Below are 19,218 nucleotides of genomic sequence, written 5' to 3'. Positions count from 1 at the left end.
AAGATGAGACAGATCCCCCGCTTTTGAGTTTTGAGCCTGAGTTCATCACAATCTCCTCCTCGCTGCTGTGCACAGCAGATCCAGAGCACTGCAGCCAGCGAGTGTCCATCCTCTGTGGGCACGAATTTACACAGATGGTTCTTATATCGCTGGATTAGAGAGCGTATTTCCTCAATAAGTGAAAAAACAAAGGCTTCACTGAATTTATTATGTCTTAATTGAGGAGACCTACATCAATGTATATTTTTGTGTGTGAGCAAACCTGGACTTCCTTCAGCTTTATAATCTCTTTCAGGGATTGTTATCAGTGGAGCTAACATGGGGTCAGATATTTACAGACAAAATTCCTCATGTAATTTCCCTCCATATTAATAGTGACATTATAATCATTGTATACCTCTTCTTTTATAAAGTGTCAGTTGGATGTTGGGTCGCAAATATTTGAGGTAAATAGTGTAAAATATAAGCAAATAAAATATAAACCTCATGTAAAATGTTATCTGCCTTAAACACTGTATGTGTTGGATATTGATACATATAATTTAATTGAAATTAATTTGGGGCAATTGTTTTTGTGGGAACTTGTAGCATGATTGAGGATGATGCTACATATATATATATATATATATATATATATACATACACACACACATTATACAATGCACAACATTGTAGCTGCAATCCAACTTTTACTTTCCTGTTCTGTTTTTTATTCAATGATATTTTCTTTTTCTATCCATTTAGTTTTTTTATTTATGTTTAACCTTAACCCATTTGAACATCAGTTCTAAATTACATCTGAAAATGTACATAGCATGAATACAGTGTACAGTATGTTGTTACTTAAACAGTTTAGATATTATAATATTTTCATTCAAACTCTATTAAATTTCTTTATTGTCATATGTCGGTGGTGTGGGGGAAACCTGGATAAATTTGTGACAATGATTAATTCTAGACAAAATATCTTAAATATGAAAATTCCTACATGTTCTGAGTAATTCTTAATGTATACAAGTCATTCTGGTATGTGTGTATATATCTGTGTGTGTGTGTGTGTTAACTGTGGTAGTGGTGTAGCAGCCTGGACTCTCTGTGCCCTCCAAGGTGAGCGCTGTCTCAAACCAGGCAAAGGGGGCCATGGGAAAGCTCAAATGCCGATTAATCACAGCTAATGAGCTGGAACAGTGTAGCACGAGCTGCCTTCCATGACCAGCTAACCTCACACTCTCTCTCTCTCACACTCTCTCTCTCACACGCACACGCACGCACGCACGCACGCACGCACACACACACACACACACACACACACACACACACACGTAATGTCTGACATGAACAGACGTGTGAAGGGCAGAACAACAGTCAAATTTTTCACTCGTAGTGTTAGACTGCCATTAAACATGGTCGTTGATTTTATCCTAATAAATACAACCTTAAGATTATCAGAGTACTATTTTTAGCAGATTTTTAATTTAACTTGATGAAATTATCCTTCACTTGCAAGTGAAATCTATCCTTTGTGTCGAAGAACAATCTACTTAAAATAAAAAAAATAAATAGATAAAATAAAAGAACTACATCGTCTGAGATTTTTTAAGCTGTAGTCAGAGGGAAAACAACGTCTGCCAAATTTCTTTCTTCAATAATGTTCACAAAATTGCTAACTCACCATTGTGTATTTAGAATTCTTGGCATCAAAGTGACCCCTGCAACCAGTGGGTTGTAATGAACAGAGTTTAAACAAACAAGAAAGCAGAGCGATGACTGAGAGGAGGAGGAAAACAGAAATACTGTGAGTGATGTCACATCGAAAGTGATGAACGACAGAGCTGATGTTGATAAAAAATACTAAGTATTTTTCAGCGCTGAAAGGCGTACCGTGTATGTATGACTCCATTATATAGGTTTATATATAAATATATGTGTGTGGGCAAAAACTGAGGGTCACCATATACGACACCACTCTTTACTTTATATATTCTCCCTAATACCCAGTTATCGGATAAAAAAACTATGTGAGCCAAAGTGGTCTAAGGACAAAAAAAATAACATCATCTCCTTTAATGTCGTACACGGTGCAGCTTTCATGTTACATGTGGCAAACTGTGTGGTTTCTCGACCTCTCTCTGGCTGCTGAGGAAGCTACAGCTGTGGGCCCCCTTACTGTAACAGTAATCCTTGTGGCACATATATCTCAACTGACTCTGGCGAGTGCACATTTCAGTTATCATTCCTGGAGGCACATATATCTTTAGTCCGACTTCTGTTGCAGCGTCTCACGTCCTGCCCGAGCAGGTGATGCAACCGAGAAACCGTGGAAGGTGATTGTCATTTAAATTCTTGCTGTTCGCAAAATAGATCCATTGATCCGCTCTGTCGGTGGAGGTCAAGAGGGTGTGGTGGTCTTTGTGTCATAGAGAGCCGTTCTGTGGACTGTAAATCAACAAGGGTAATCTATTTGACAACGGCAACGGGTGTGGCCTTAGCATTTCACAAAATCATTTTTTTTTTATTTGCCCCTCACTGGGGCAGCATGTTTAGATTGTAACCCGATGCCCACATGTTAAATAAAGAATCTGAGCTCGCAGCCTGCACTGTGGAATGTATACCTGAGCAGCGTCACACTCGAGCACTTATGTGCACACTGCTGCAGATGCTTGTTGTACAGACACACACCTGTCTGCAGTTTAAGAAGTGCAGGATGGAAACTTAAGCAAGTGGTCCCTGCCAGAAATCTGTGGTATGGCTGTTTAATGCGTATGTCATTTGAATAAAGGAGGGTTTAGCCAAATCCACCAACTGCTTATGGCACATATCCCACAGCAAGGCATCCAAGCCACAGGCAACCTCCCACCATAACATGCTGCAGTTAAAATGTTATTCTGAGTGTTGATGCTACGGTAGCTTTAGGGCTTTAGCTCGGTTTGGGGAGTCAGTTTTTAATTTGAGGTCAGGTATAAGAGTTACTGTATGTCTACCAATAAATTGCCCTCATTCGCACGCGCAATTACCTGTAGTTCTTCACAAGAGCTAATGTATTTACTCAATCGCTAACATGCCAGACTGAAAACACGCATCTGCACAAGTTTGAAATCCCCAAATCAGCTCACGCCGTTTATTCCATCAGTGTGGGAAGAGAGGAGGGTGGGGTGACCTCTCTGGTGTGTTTCTAATATCTCCCCAAAAATCCCTGTGGGCAGGATCGTCTTGGGTGTTCCAGGGTGGACTCCGGTGTTGTTATATTTAACGGGTTCCCAGCACAGGGAGCAGGGAGAAGAAAGAAGAGGAAAAGAGAGGGAGAAAGAGAGCTGTGTGACGGTGAGCTCACTGCAGTGTCGGCCTGACCTGGAGGGAAAAAGCACCTTCTGTGCATGGCTTGGGGTAAGATACGCTGCCCTTTCGCTTCACCTCTCACTCTCCTTTTTCTCTTTCTTGGTGGGGAGGAGGGATGTAGGTAATGACGCTTAAGTGAGCCTGGTGTCCGCTAATGTAATATACACAAAGCCCTTGTCAGGTCTGGATTCAATAATGTGTCATTTACCGCGTCTGGAACAGATTGGCCCAGATGATCGGAGTGAACCTTTGCCCGGGTGAGGAGTACTCTGCATCACAAGGCCTGGAGGCCTTACAAGGGCCTGGCCTAGCCCCTTCTCCCCTGCACCTTTCACCTCACCCAGCCATGCCTTGTAAATGCTGCTGAATGCTTCCAATGAGATGAAATTTATGTGAGCAAATTGGATAGTCACAGATGCATCAGTATTTCCAAAAGTTCTATGCTGACAAGTAGTTGACCGGTCAATGGGATGTTGGCGGTAGTAAGGAATACACAAACTGTAACCATTTGCACACCAAGCCAAACTTGTCCACATACGCAGAATTCAGAGTTTGTTTTCTGGGCTTCAAACTCCCCAATCTGTCAATGCGCCTGATGCTTCAAACAGCACTCCATCACTACTGGCAAGAAAATGAGTAGAGAAAAGAACAGGTGCCCCTGTTGAACATAATCATAAGGTCCTTTGTGTTTCAAAACATTTACAGACAAATTATATTCTCCCACTTTCTGTTGGGCCCATAGACTTTGGTCCTACCACCAGCACAAGCCTGACATCCATGAATTACAGTATGCTCATGGGTAAAGGCAGAGGTTCAGAGGTTGTGGGCTGCGGTTCGCATACTTCCATACTCACACTTGCTATTTTGAGTGTGATTTCACACTGACCAGTATGGCAACATGCAGTACATTACAACAGTCACTCAAAAAAGAGAGAAACGCTGGAGAGTTCTCATCCTAAACGTTTTGGCAACATAGCGAAAAGGGAGTGACCAACGAGGTATATTTAAACAGCCGAGGAAGGAGAACCTGTGCTTCTGTGCCACAATTTCAACATTGTGTAAAATAGGGGGAACACACAAGAAAGTAAAGAAGTCAGCCGAATTTTTGGTCAGTGCACATTGGCCATGCTTGATTAAAGAAAACACTACCTGCTAGAATGAAGATACTTGAAGTGTTTGTTTTACCTTGCTCCCCTTATGGAGTGACTCGGGTTTCCAAAGGATTTGGTGCTGTTGTTGGTTCCCTGTATTGAGTTCAGTGTGTTTGAGCAACCTGTCAGTCAGTTGTGTTTACAGGTCACCGGTGGCAGCTTCAGCTTATAGACGTCGGGATTTGAGGGAATTGTTTTTAATTCAGTCAAAGGAGAACTTGGTAAAACTAATCAGTTGCCTACATGTTAACAAGCGGTTATGGATGCTGGCTATGTGAGTCACACATCATGAAGTCTACCTCTCTTGGAGCTTGTGTTTTCACAGGCACCAGGGTAGGCATATGAGATCATGTTGCTAATGACTGGTAGTAGTGGGCTGTGTTCTAGAAAAGCAACTTATCAGCAATTTGTAGCTGGGGGAGAGTACATTACTTCACAGTGGTAATTACAAACACAGGGGCCAATGGAGTTGCAGGGCAGCATGTGTGTGAATTTACCATTACATCCCTGGTTGTCTGGGTGCTGGGCCCGGCCTCAGGCCCACACAGGGAGCAGGGTGCCGTAGAGGTCTACGGGGCAGGGTGAGAGAGAAGAGAAATTGCAGGAAAGAGAGTATCGCGGTAGATATTTTTGGGGCCATACAGCTTTAACTGGCTGGCTTTCCTCATTGCGGGGGCCTATTTTAATCTACTGGCTTCAATCTTTTATTGGACTAAGTAATTTCTACCATCCCACCTTCCCCAAGCTCGGAGGAAATTCCTAAAATGAACATGTCTTATATATACTGTAAAGGAGGAAGAATAGAAGGTGAAAGGAGGGAAAACAGACAGGATTGCCGTCTTTAAAACCCTCGCCCCTGCTATTACACACTCCATGTGCACTGGTGTGCTCACCCAGGCATGGTCCGTCTAGAGGCTCCTCAGGTGTATTAGCTCCCCTCCGCGGCACAGACTCTGATTTAGTACCGTTAATAAACATGATGTAGTGCTAACAGCGATTGCCCCGACAGGAATGTTTCTTTTTTTCTACTTCTTTTTCATACCTACACGCAGTTTCATATGTTTGCTTGTGGCGCTGAGAGAGAGGAGAGGAAAATGTGGCCGTGGATGGTTTATTTCAGACTCTTGCTGCTTTAATTATTTGAGCAGAGGACACAGACAAATTCTTTTGGGGCAGGTTTAGCACTGTAAAATGCCACCCCATTCCCTAGAATTATAGCAGGGACTCTGCTATAAGCAGGGACTCTCCAGTGCTTTCTGGAGCAGCTCCAGCAACTTGTTGGATCGGAATATGCAAAAGAAAACGCTCTGACTACAATTACAATCATTCCCAGTATAATTTCGTGGCGTTTTTATTGTATTACATTGTCACTGCACATGTTTTTCGGTAATTTCTTACCAAAATATATGTATAGGAAGGTCAAAAATAAATGTCAGGTGTATAAACCTCATGTAAATCTATAATACCTGAAATGGTGCATGGCATAGAACAGTGCTCTCTCATATGCAAAGCTATAAAAAAATAGGTAATTTTCTGTATATATAAGGAGGGATTTCTCATGAATAAAAATGCAGTTTGCTTGTTATGTTCCTCAAAAAAAGGCAACAAGCTGGATTTCGCCTGCCAGCTTCTCTGTGTTTCCAATCCTCCAGCAACACGTTCCAGGCGCAGAGCCCACATGACCATCCACAGCTGGCTCTTATTACAAACCAATACAGTAGCCATTCTTTTTCACTTACCCCCTCCCTGTTTGGTGATGCTTATTAGAAATGTAACATACTAGTCTAGGAGTTTGTTACAGATTTATGTGCCACAGGTGCACCCTTTTAAAAACGCATTGCAATGGTTACCATACAATGTGGCCCGAGATGATATATCTACCCGTAAGAAGGGAGGGGTGTGACTAACATTGATTTTTAAAAGGCAAACTTGTAAATAAAAAGTACATGTCCTGGTAGCTCAGCTGGTGGAGAGTTTACCACTTATCCAAACTCTGCTGTAGCCAGAATTTGAATCTGGCCATGGCCCTTTGCTGCATGTCACCCTCCGGCCTCTCTCAGGTTTTTAACTTATCTTATGTTACTGTCAATAAAGCAGAAATGCCTAAAAATGTATGTTTTGTACTTTGTTCCAAGGAAAGAAATATGGATTTAACTTGACAGAGAGTTGAGATTTTCTCATGAAAACAAGGTGAAATTTAAATGTGTAGATATTTTTACCTCTGTAATGGCCATAATATCTAATTCTTATTACACTGTAAGTGAAAATAATATGCATGTGTGTATTTGTTTGTCAGGATTAATACATAATCATTATGCACATAAAAGATACAACCTCCTCACGGCTAATTTTTTTGCATTTCTTTTCATCTTAAAGCTAAGTGCATAGAGAGAAATACAGAATTAATTAATGTAAAAATATTCTAATGCACAAAATTTATACCAGTATGGGAGAAAAACAAACGATAAATAACAAATAATCACTGTATTCATTTATATAAATCCCAGTTTCGCCCACTGAGGTTTACGTCTTTACTAAATTCTATTCTCTTTAGTGTCGCCCCCCCCACCCCCACCCCGCCCAGCAGCGCTAAATGTTCAGACAGTTATGTATAATTTAGTATTTAAAGTTGGAGCAAATACGTCATCTGAATTACAATGTTCACGGGTGATTTAATTTTGACAGATTTGACATAGCACCAAACATTTTCAGAAAGAACAATAAATTACGAAGCGAACTACAGTAAATGAGCTTTCCCCCTCTCTTGCATGGATGGTCTGTATTGGAATGAATTTCCAGAACTGCGTCTTGATGGACTTTGACTGGTACCTGGTGTGTCTGTTGCCTGTCTGTCAACACCAGATACCCTGAGCATGAGCCTTTGTGTCGGCAGACCGTTTCACCGAGCGTCTGCAACTGCTGCCAACACGCAGGGATGGATCACACGCCTGCCCAGAACACAAGAGGCAGAACGGCGTCCTGAAATTGCTCCCGACTGACTCCTGGCTCGTGAGCAAGCACGGCCACGTTTAATAAATAGAAAGCATTCTTCCCTGAGCTTCACAACATGTGACTAAAGGTGATTAGTTCATGGACTGAGCTTTGAGTCGTAAGCTGGGGTTCTGACAGTGTCTGTCTCTTTCAATCTTTGCTCCAGTCTTCAAGTTTCACAGGCCGCTGCTCTCCCTCAGATCCTGTCCCCCCCCCTGCCCCTGTTTTGACTCTTCACTTTGTCTCCAAGCTCAACTACACCTCTCCAGTTTCGTGGCACCACACCTCCTGGTTGTTATCCCCCTCTGCCTCTTTCCTTTGGCTCAGTCCCCACCCTCTCATGCTGAGGGGGGACACTCAATGCCTTTAATGTGGCCTTGGCCCCATGCTCCTCCTGCCGGTCAGGCTGATCTGGGAGCAGTAGGCTCCGGCTCCACCTTGGGTGATTGATGGCAGTGATGCCCTCTCCTCTCACCCTCCACGCCCCACCCCTGGCTAGGGGGACAGCATAGCGTTTCATGAGCTCATCTATGTGGCGCCCAGGCACCTCAAACGCAGGCACCACTCTTGTCTCGTCCTGCAGGACTCCCTGGGGGACACAAAGCATGTGTGACCTCCCTTTACCCAGCCTGCAACCCCATCTGCACACGACCCTCCACTACCCTCACTGTATCATCACTGTCTCCATGCTCAATCCCTCTGACAGACGGACTTAAACATCTACTAAATACCAGACTACCCCTTTACATTTACATTTCAAAAGTGTCAACAATTTAGGTAGTGATGCAAACAATGCAAAAACAGCAGTTTAATAAATTGTAATATATGCCTTTGCCAATGTTCACAATGCAGTACTTTCTACTACACTGGATAAAGTAACCATGTCAAACATCCACTCCATTAGCAGCCTAGTATACGCAAGAATTCAACAAGTCCTCTAATCTAAACACCATATAAGTCACTTGCCCACAGCCCCAATACAACCCACATGAGCAGGGCTCCTGCAGGTTTACCAAACCTTTGTCATCATCATGGTTACAATAATAAACACATTATTAAGCTTAGGGAACAGTCGTGGTTTGATTAGGTTTAGGCACAAAAATAATTTGGTGAGATTTAGGGAAACATCATGGTTTGGGTTAAGATAACTACTTCCTTAAGGTTAGAGGACAATCGTCATCATGAATACAATAATAAACAAATGGTTATGGCTCTGGAACAGTTAGGGATAATACAAAATAGCGTAGACTACTTATTGACAGCAGTCGCCTGTGTTAAAATCTTTTGTGTTTCGTGAGCCCATCTATCCCAAACTCTACTGAGGACAATTACTACGGCCTCTAGAAGTCGCCTGATAGTAAAAACGTAACTATGGGTTAGAGTTTGCAACTTATGGGCCTTTTCTTTTTTTTACAGGCAAAGTAATCGTGGGTTTTGCAGTTTTTCAACATTGATGTCCTTGTCCGATGATGCGGACGCCACTATCATTGTTACAGTTTCCAAAAGCTTGGACAAGTTTCCAAGCAGTCATTCAGAAACTTGTTAGATCAGTATAAAATCCAAAATTATCAATTTACAATCACACTGTGATCGATTTTTTATTTGAACAACCCATTGATTAAGTCAAGAATCACAGAGTATTGTGGGGCTGCTCTTCATCCACAACAACTCCCCCTCACCCTGTCACCCAGCTGCCCACACCTTACCTTAACCTCCATTCAGGAAGCTGGGAGGAGCCTGCCCTCGTTTCCATGTGGAACATTCCAAGAGGGAAGGAATCTGAGGACACTGATCACCTAATCTCTCCGACTGAACCAGCACCTGTTGGGCAGCAGTGGAGCGGAGGGAGATATCCAGATCAGTGGCAGCTCCGAGTTGACCTGATACGTTTCCCTCTGTATCAGATGGTGCTGGCTGCTACTTGACAGCCGCTCGTCCATTTAAACAGACAGGGTGAATGATGGATTTTGATCAAACTTTGTTGTAAATGAATGTGTGAAATATCAAAACATATGTTGACGACTCATCGCTATATTTAGGTAAATAATTTAATCAGTTTCTCATCTGACCCCATCTACCCTTACCAGCATGCAGTCGACTCCATCAGTCCTACGTTCACCTAATGAAGAATTATGAGATTCCTTAAAGAAACAGTAGAACAACCCAATTGCTGTGAGAGCACTGCTGAGGGAGCCATCTGACCCAAATGAAACTGGATCATTCATGTAAGAATAGAGCACCAATGAAAAGACATACAATACAGTCTACAAGCCCTGCCTGACAACCAATCAAATATCTCGCCCAGCTGTTCATGAGGTGACCATGTGCTGAGGAGGACCCCGAGAGACTGCGAGCACGGACATAAATCACAGAGCAGGACGCTGCAGTTGCTGCTCGTGTCTACACGTGGTGAAGACATTGAGATTTTTGCCATAGCTGCTTTTGAGAACTTGTCATTAGTCGCGCTCGTGTTATTATTCTGTTTACACTTGGGTTTTGAAAATGCGCCTCTCGTGATAAAAGGCTCGCTGCCTATAAACACCTCTGGTTCTTACAAGTAACACAACACAATGTATGTTAGATCAGAGCGGACAAACAAGCGACTCCATGAGAAGCTTTTTCATTGGTTTTGGATCATTGCTAACAGTGGAATCCATGATTAATGTTCACTGCTGGCCTTTACAAATTGACTACACAGTAGATGAGTAATATATGATACGAGTGCTTTCCTGCATGCCACATGTGTTCTTTGTGTAGGCTACAGTAGGAGTGTACCCATGCTTTGGTTCCTCTTGATAAACGATCTGGATTGCTCTTGGAGTGAGGTTGTTAATGTGGCCAGTGGAGGTCTAGTTTTTCCTCTTGTCCAAGGTTATTTAAACTAAACCAACCATTCCTTGAAATGTCTCAAATCCCTTACAGCATGGGCCACAGCCTTAATGCCTGACAGAGGAACGCTGTTTTGCATGTAGCCTGATTATTATCTGCTACGCAAATTGCTAGCAGCTGGGTTGTTCACGGCTGACGGTTCCATAGTTTATGTATTGAAACTGTTGGAATGTGGACAATTACCACTTTCACTTTCTCACAAAAACCCTAATGCAGTTTACACAAACGATTCTCTTGAAAATCCTATTTCGAAGGGCTTTATGAGCCTCCAGGGCTGGTTCAAGCAGATAAAGAATTTCCTTCCCGTTTCATACAGTTCTCTGGTAGCAAGGACAAACAAAGCGGAGACTATTTTTCATGGAAAAGCTCATTGATCCCCCCCCCCTCATCATATAATTGTACTTACGCCATGCAAGTCTTTTACATAATTGAGCTTTAACAAGGCTTCATGTAAGTGAAATATGTTTTACCACCCACCTCTAAGGTCTGCTGAAGGTTAAATTTGACCAGACTCGAACCTGGACTACCATATCTCTGTTGTGATTTAGGGGTCAGAGAAAGAGGAAACCACAAAGAGGGTAGCCAGCAAACTGCTGAACTCCCAACAACTTTCTCCTCAGAGTTGTTGCTCCCCATCATATGCTGATTCGTCACAGTGCAGGCTATTTCCAACTTGAAGCATTTCTCTCCTAAACAAGCCAAAATGTGGGTCGGTGAATGTCATTTTCGGTTTCATCTTGTAAATGATCACAATAGCTTAAAGTGAACGAGAAAACACAAGAATTCCTCCAGGATCATTAGAACTGGAAAAGTTGATGGACTTTTCAAGAACACACAATCATAACATGGATAATCTTACAGTTTTGATTTTGAGTGTCTATGTTTTAGAGGAAAAAGAGTGGAAAAGGAAAAGAGACGGACTGAAAGGAGTCAAGCTGTCCTCTTGTCAAAAGCCGGCGAGCACCTTGCGAGTGGTCGAACAGTTTAACCTATAATTACTACAATTAAAATAATACTCATATTAACAAAGAAAAATTGCTTCCAAATGGTCTTTCACATGCACAAGAAAAGAAAAACAAAAACACATGGCACAGTTTGGCTTCAGAACTCTGGCACCAGAGCATGACATTTCAAATCTGAATTATGAATCTCGCATGTATGAGAAACTGTAGCTGGTTTTATGAAACAAGAAAGAGTTTTACTGGATGACATTGTACATTTTGCAGAGTGACTTACAATTCTAAGACCCAGGAGCAGAATCCATACTTCATTCTTGTTTGGGTGATGGATACAGCCATTTTGTTCCTATACTCTTACAATGCATGCTGGGAATTCCCGAAGTACAAGTACAACAGAGCTTGACTTGAAGCATAACAACTTTAATGTGGCTCAAACCACTGAGAGGATTCAGAAAGTTGTTCATGGGCCACATAACTGAATATGTCATTGAGTGTAACACAGGATGGAAATCAGACTAGGGTTGGGTATCGATTGAGTTGTTTCAGATACTGGTGCTAAGTTGATACTTTTGAAAATGGTACCAGAACAAAAACTATTTTTATCACTAAGGCAAATTGAAAGTTAAGAATTAGCATATCAAAAAGTATAATTCAATATACAAATATAAGTAAGTGCAAAACTCTAAACGAGTTTACATAAGAAAGTCACTTAATAAATAAAACGTAACCCAACTGCAATAGTAATCCTGTGTGTCACCAGTTGCTTTATTACGTTTTTCATGTTCCTCCCTTTACACAGAATTGTTTTCAAACATTTGCTGCACATTTTAGGCATTTTGTCGCCATGTCGAGTTTGAAGTAGCACGTGCGGTGATGTTTATGTTGTTTGAAAGCAGGACAACTACCTCTAAAAAATCTACATTGTGATTCGGTACCGGCCGTGTAGGAGTTTCGTTGCTAAAGCCGAAATTTGTACACAATACAATTTATGTTAGTAAGACTGTGGATTTAGGAGCTTTAGTGACGGATCATTTCCATCCCATCTCTCACACTAAAGAGGCCTCTCAGGACCAAGAGAAAGGTGGAGTAAGAGAAATACAGTAAATATTGCACATACCACCCTGACATGTCACAACCCTTTTTTTTTTTTCAAGGAAAATTGCAGGGGTTGACATCAAAGTCAAAAGTATACTGGCGAAATCAAAATGTCAGCCGAATGCCCTATAAAAATCACTGGACCCCTCACTCCTGTGATGAAGAGAAACAAGGGAGACTCCAAAGTCAACACAATTTTCTCTCTTTCTTCAGGAAAAAAAAAAGCCCTCTCGCAGGTTTTGCCCTTTTGCTGCTCGTAGACTGCGGAGCGCTGTTAAAGAGACCTCCAGCAGTATTAGTGCTTGAAGATTTTTTTTTTATACTTCTGGCAATAACGACCTCATGTCCAGTAAGTGCCCTCCCAGTGAAGTATTGATGTAGAGGCCTGTTTTGCTGTGTGAGTGTGAGGGAGTGATCAGAGGAGTCCTGCGGACAACATCGCACCGCTGACCCTGGACATCGGTGATTGATGTCAAATGTGACCATGAAACTCAACAGGGGTTGTTGTACTTTTGATTTTATTGGCCACCATGTCAGGCTGTCTGCTCTCTGTGGTTAAAGAAAACTGCATTGCTACAGTGTAAGTCTTTGTACATGCATATTGTAGAGACGCTGCCGAACAACAGTGTAATGATACGTTAGGGCTCGGTAAATGAATTCTCGTCCTATTTGTAGACACAACAGTAAAAAGAGCAATTCATCTGTGACGGCCATCCAACCACAGTGCTATAGAATATTATACCCTGGATAACTTTAATTCATAATGATGATCCAGGTCATTCGTGGTTTTACAGTGCTGCCTCGATGTTGAAACAGAAAATTCCTGTTTGGTTTTACTCATCAGTGAAAGCAGATGGGTGCCTACAAGACCACATACACACACGGTGAACCCAACATCAGCTGTGATGGCTGGTAAACATGGGAATTAGGACACAAACCCCGGTTTTGTTTAATTCATACCTCGCTACGACACATAAATATCACACTTCCTTGACTACTAGCAAATACTGGCAGTAAATACAATCCATGCAATAATTATATTTCATGCCAAACCTCTAAAGGAAATTAGTCATACATGAGCATGGTCTGAGGAGATTGTGTTACAGAGTATTAATACTAGATATGTAAATGTTTCTTATTGAGCTATATAGTAAAATAAGACCTCAGAATACAAATGAGGACCTGACCATTACTGGATCTTGTTTTGGAAATGTCTCGACCACAAAGTGACCTTTTGAAATTTATTCCCGTTATCTCTTTGCGACTTCGATCTGTAGAATGGAGGCCTCTGGATTTCTTTAAGCCGAGAAATGAATACTCTCAGCGAGACATTAGTGGTGTTCGAAAATAAAACACACATTTTTTGTCCCTCGATCAGAATAATATGGTCTCTGTGTACCCTGAGCTAAACACGTTCTTCCCACAATATTTTGGTCGCTCACTCTCTGCATGTTCTTGCACGACACGATCTTCTAATACAGACACACCCACTCCCTCCACGTAGGTCACATGTCCCAGGTCACAGGTCTCACACACGGCCAACTTAAAAGCTACAGGTCGGCCCTGTAACAACACCAAATTAAACCGAACAATATTCCTTTTAAATTCCTCAACAGGGGTAAATTGTTGAGAGAAAGCTGAACGCTCACTAACAAACCGTATAAAATGAACACAGACTGACCTGGTTTGTAAATAAAAGCAATCTGTGTGCAATTTACTGACATGTTACACAATATCTGGGATCTAGAAGTGCAAATTCAAGTCCATGTTACCCCCGCTGCAGTTGTTCTAAGCTTCAGAAGCTGATATTGTTGGCAACCAGTCACGCTGTCTGTGCCCGACCAGTGAGCGAGTCCTACCCAGTGCATGGAAAGTGCACGAAGAGACCAACAAACTTTGACCATTTTATCTCCAACTGTTGTGCATGGAGAGCCGCCTATCTGCAGCCTGAGGGATGTGTTGGGTCTTTACAGACTGACCCAGCCATCATGTCCTCCCATGCTTTGCCTGAGCCTGTATACACCTACAACAATTAGTGGAGGCATTTGTGTACACACCTTCACACATAAATCCACACAGAAAACACAGGTTACACAAAACATCGTGACTTTCAGACATAACTTTACAGTATTTGCTCTGCAGATTACAATCATTTTACAGAGGAGGTTCTGCTGTGTTGAATCTACAATGGCTGTCATTTAGCAGAATACGTCTCATATATGTACGTGTGTGGGATGTGTGGAGAAAAGCAGCGGAGGGGAACACCCTCCCCTCAGCGTCCGCAGAGTGCAGTCACAGCAATGGGGGAGATGTAAAACACTGGCTGCATTTTTCTCCACATTTATGCATACGGCGGAGAGAGGAGAGAAATGGACCGGTGGTTTATAATTCCCCGATTTCTCTGGAACATGTATTGAAATGTAAACGAGTACAATAAATTTACTTTTAACTGCCTTCCTGGGAATTAGCCACACCGTCTGGACTTAGGGAACTCTCGTACTTTCATTAAAAGCCACATCGTTCCTTGTTAAAGTAACAGTGTCCATCTCATGGAGGCTGCAGCCTGTGCCGAGTGAAACTGTGTGATAACATCTGGGCTCAGAGACGTCGTGGTTAAAATGTGGAGGTAATGAGCGCGTCGGGTTTTCACCAGTGTCTCTTCACACTTTCCGAAATGGACCTTTTTATAGCTACGTTGTTGATTATGTTTCATATGGCTCACCTTATTTATGTAGTGTTGCTCCAACTGACGGTCCCTCACTGGAAGATGATGACAATGGCCACACAAAAAGCTTTCACTAATGACATTTTGATATGCATCTCAGGGGAGGCTGGCTGGACCAGGTCAGACAGAGGAGGGGATTTTCTGTTATGGATGTATAAATTAACTCGGGCTTCAGTTGCATGTCATGGACTCGGTAGTTTGCCACAGGAACAAATGTTCTTTTGGGCCTGCAGGGTGTAAGTCAGCCCGGGAGAGGAAAAGGAAGAAGGTTTCAAGTTTTCTCCAAAACCTCAAAATTTGTGAAATGTATTTCAACATTAAAAATGCATTAGAGCTATTATTCTTAGACTTTTGTATCGATCAAGTTACTGTTTATTTTGTTATGGTTTTTTAATTGAAAAAATTGAAAAAGAAAAAAAAACTGCAAAGACATGCTAATCCAAAACTGTAAAAAATACAAAGAAAACAAATATCTCTGGATGAAAACGTGGAGCCATAAACGTAGAAGACGCCTACGATGATGTCAACTTGGAAAGACAACTAACTTTTGGTGAGAGCTTTTGCCGACGTCGATGTTCTGTAAACAAAAACCAGTGAATTCTGAATTTACACTTCAAGTTCTGCCTCCTGCATCATGCCACCAGAAACCTGAATGTTCTGAAGATTTTTCCTGTTATTGTGAATGCATCTGACCTGGAAAACCTACTGCAGCATTTCTTCGTACATGAAAAGAAAAGACAGGACCCGATTGGAAGAAGCGTAGAATCAGCATTTTTTCATAATATTTGGAGGTAATGAGACAGGCTATTTCTTGGCTGGCACTAATCTTCTCATCTAACTTTCTGCAAGAATGCAAAAAGCATATCTCCTAAAACAGTGAGCCATTTCGTTAAAAAACAGAACAAATAGATTAATGCATTTGGTCTGTATCAGCTGTGTGCTGGAGCTTGCAGGGCATCAATCAGCAATCAAAGCTATGTTAGCGTCTCGTGGCCCTGCCAGAAAGGCATAACGCCTGGAAGGCAGCTGGAGCCAATAGAGATGGAGGAGACGGAGAAGCGAGGGAGGGAGAGGGGAGCAAGTCAGCAGGAGAGAGGGCAGCTATGTGAAGGCGAACTGTGGAGGCACTGGGGCGTAATTTAAACAGGGGACGGCTGTTGCGCAGACAGGAAATGAGAGAAAGGCTAGTTCCTGGGATGGGACTGAATTGGATGTTTCAGACCCAGACCGGTATCAGAAAGAGGAGACTTATGTGGCGTTGTTAAGGGTAACAGTAAGGTCATTGAGAGCAGCATTTCCTCTTCTGTGCACTGAGTGAGCTTGTCAGCGCCGCTATCTCGGTTCCCACATCCCTCTCAAATCATTTCAATGGGTTGGATTCAGACTCTGAAATTCAGGCCAGAGCTGAATTAGACCTCCTGTTGCTCAGCCTGTTTATAAGCTCAGCTCGTATATGCTGCTGCTTTGATTTGGAGTTTTGGGGGCAGTTTCATCCGATGGAAGGAAGTCGAAGTTGAAAAGGCAGGAATTATTTCAATATTACATTAAAAAAACAGGATAAAAAAAAATAAAAAAAAGTGCATACAGGTCTGAGAATGCCCCGATGAGGCCGGTTCTTTTTTTAGTCTGCAGTTCTGATTTAAAACAGACGCACAATCCCACAGTCAGAACCCCACTGTACCTAACCGTTCACATGTCAGTGTGCTGGGGGAGCAGGCAGGCCCGGGCTGCTCTGGACTGTGTAACGCTCGGCCATCTTGTGGGTTCTCACTGCTCAGCCTCATGAAGCGCAGAGTCCAGTGCCACGTCTGCCAGATTACTGCCCCTAATCAATCTGATTAGCCTGAGAGGGCGGACACCTCGGCTCACATCTGGACTGCATGCCCCAACTCCCCACGGCTCAGTCTGACAGCAGCAGAGCCGAAGCATCCAGCTACACAGGAAGCTAATTCTGATCAGTGACGTAGAAGCTCTTTCTGTGTGCTCGTGTATTCTCGTAACTCAGCCCATGGAAGCCAAGTCCTGATAAATGAAGCATGATAAATACAATCATCGGACGGATTTCTTACATGCGTTGAATTTTAAGTTTTAAACATTTGATATAAGGTTTTAATATGACAGACGGCATGACAGGAACTCGGGGAACTGAGGTATCTAATGCAATCGTAGTCTTGCTGTTCAAATGAATTAATTTCTATAGTAAAATTTCATAGCACTCCCCTGAGCTCATTTCAGTCAGGCTCTAATGATGGTGAATTACAAGGCCACACGTATCAGCCCGGTTCCCCTTCACTTTCGCCGCTCACAGGCAAGAATAACAGCCACATAAGTCATTCCAGGCCTCCTATTATAAACAGGTGTCACTTTGGTGATAAAAAATGACATCTTAATTCGGAGGCGAGACGCTTTGTCGGAGCGGATTAACACATCATCAGAAGCGATTTATTTTTATTGTGCCAGCATCATTTGGGTGGAGGTCGAGCATGTCAGTAGTCCTGGCCCCTGCGTGTCCCGCGGGAGCATCGGAGTGGCAAGTTCAGCCTTGATGTCTCTCTCCGGGTGAGGCATCTCCTGACAGGAGATTAGTGAGGCACTGTCGTTTTCTGGGAACAGATGAGTGCGCTCAGGATGTGTTTAAAAGAAAAAGTCGACTAAGATTGTTAGATTGCAAGATGGTTTGGATTGTGCAACATCGCTGCCAGACTGAGATGATTTATGTCACTGTCATGAAAAAGTTAAAGATAATAAAAATCAGAGCAAAGTCACGGACAATGACAGAAGCATGTTTGCGGTTTCAAGTCTTCATCACATGCCGTCACAATCACTGATTGTTAATTAGTATCACTTGGGTCGATGGCGGTTCGTTTTCAACGTGGCTCAAGATTTCTCAATCCTGTGCGAGGAAGTTGAGCAATAACACTCAGATTTTCTTTTCTCATGTAGGTAACAAAAATGTGCATCTTGAAAAAAACTGCTTGATTTTAGATTTGTTTTTAAACTTGCTTGTCTCAAGGAATTTTATAACAATTTCAACACATCTTAACAACTGAACAGCTTTAACTCCTGCTTCTTTCTTCCTTTCTTTTCCTTTTAAATCTGTGTGGGAACGGTCTATAGTGTTGTTTCATATTGCTGCTTTTAACAATCGTCATGCTGACAGCTCATATGGGACATATTGGTTTTGAGCTGCCCGTATGAAGGATGAACACGCAAGAGTCTGTCCAGCGTTGATTAAAAACTGTTTTCACTGTCTTCTTTTCTCTTTTTAGAGCACGCCATGTTAAGTTATTTGTTCTAATTATCTCTGACGCATTTCTCACTGTATTCAAAGATGTGATTGGCTGAGTGGCATCACGTAAGATGATTTGCAACACATGCAATTGGTCGCTAAACTAGAAAAGCTGCGCCGCTTAAAAAAGAAACACTCTTAATATTTTATCAGTTATGGGTCGGGTATGAAACACGTGAATAAAATCTGAGCCCCTAAACAGGATAAAAAAGTATAAATTTATGGGTAATCATACAAAATGATACACAAATAAATGCTGCGCAAGAAAATATTTTATCATTAATTCACAACGTTGTGTCATATTTATTCTTTGGATATAGCTTGTTTAAATTTAGAGGACGCAACAGACATGATGCATTTAAACGAGCTGTGTGACACCAACGGTTCTCCATCACGATAGACGTGTTCAAATGGCTCATTCTTCAGCTGCTAAACAGCACAGGAGAACTGACATGCAGTGGTCCCCGCAGGCTTGTGCTTGCTGTGCTTATGGACACACCCGACCCCAACCGTCTGTTTCTGATAAAGGATATCAAACAGTAAGAGCCGCCTGAGCCACAAAGCACCTGTTTCCGACACTTCCACTACATGTGTCTGCCGCTGTGTTCAAAGAGCCTGCAGAGGATGAAGACAACAGTAGTGCTGTCTTTGGAACTACTGTGCATGTGAGGGCTTTTTAATCAAGACGCTGTTCCAACTTTGGTTTGATGTTCATTTCTGCACCAGCCATATATATATATATTTTACTAACAGGGAAAACTGATTATTGTATATAAATCTCAC

This window comes from Hippoglossus stenolepis, chromosome 11 (genome assembly GCF_022539355.2).
Source record: "Hippoglossus stenolepis isolate QCI-W04-F060 chromosome 11, HSTE1.2, whole genome shotgun sequence".
Lineage (NCBI taxonomy): Eukaryota > Metazoa > Chordata > Actinopteri > Pleuronectiformes > Pleuronectidae > Hippoglossus > Hippoglossus stenolepis.
Note: the sequence above shows the minus strand (reverse complement) of the source record.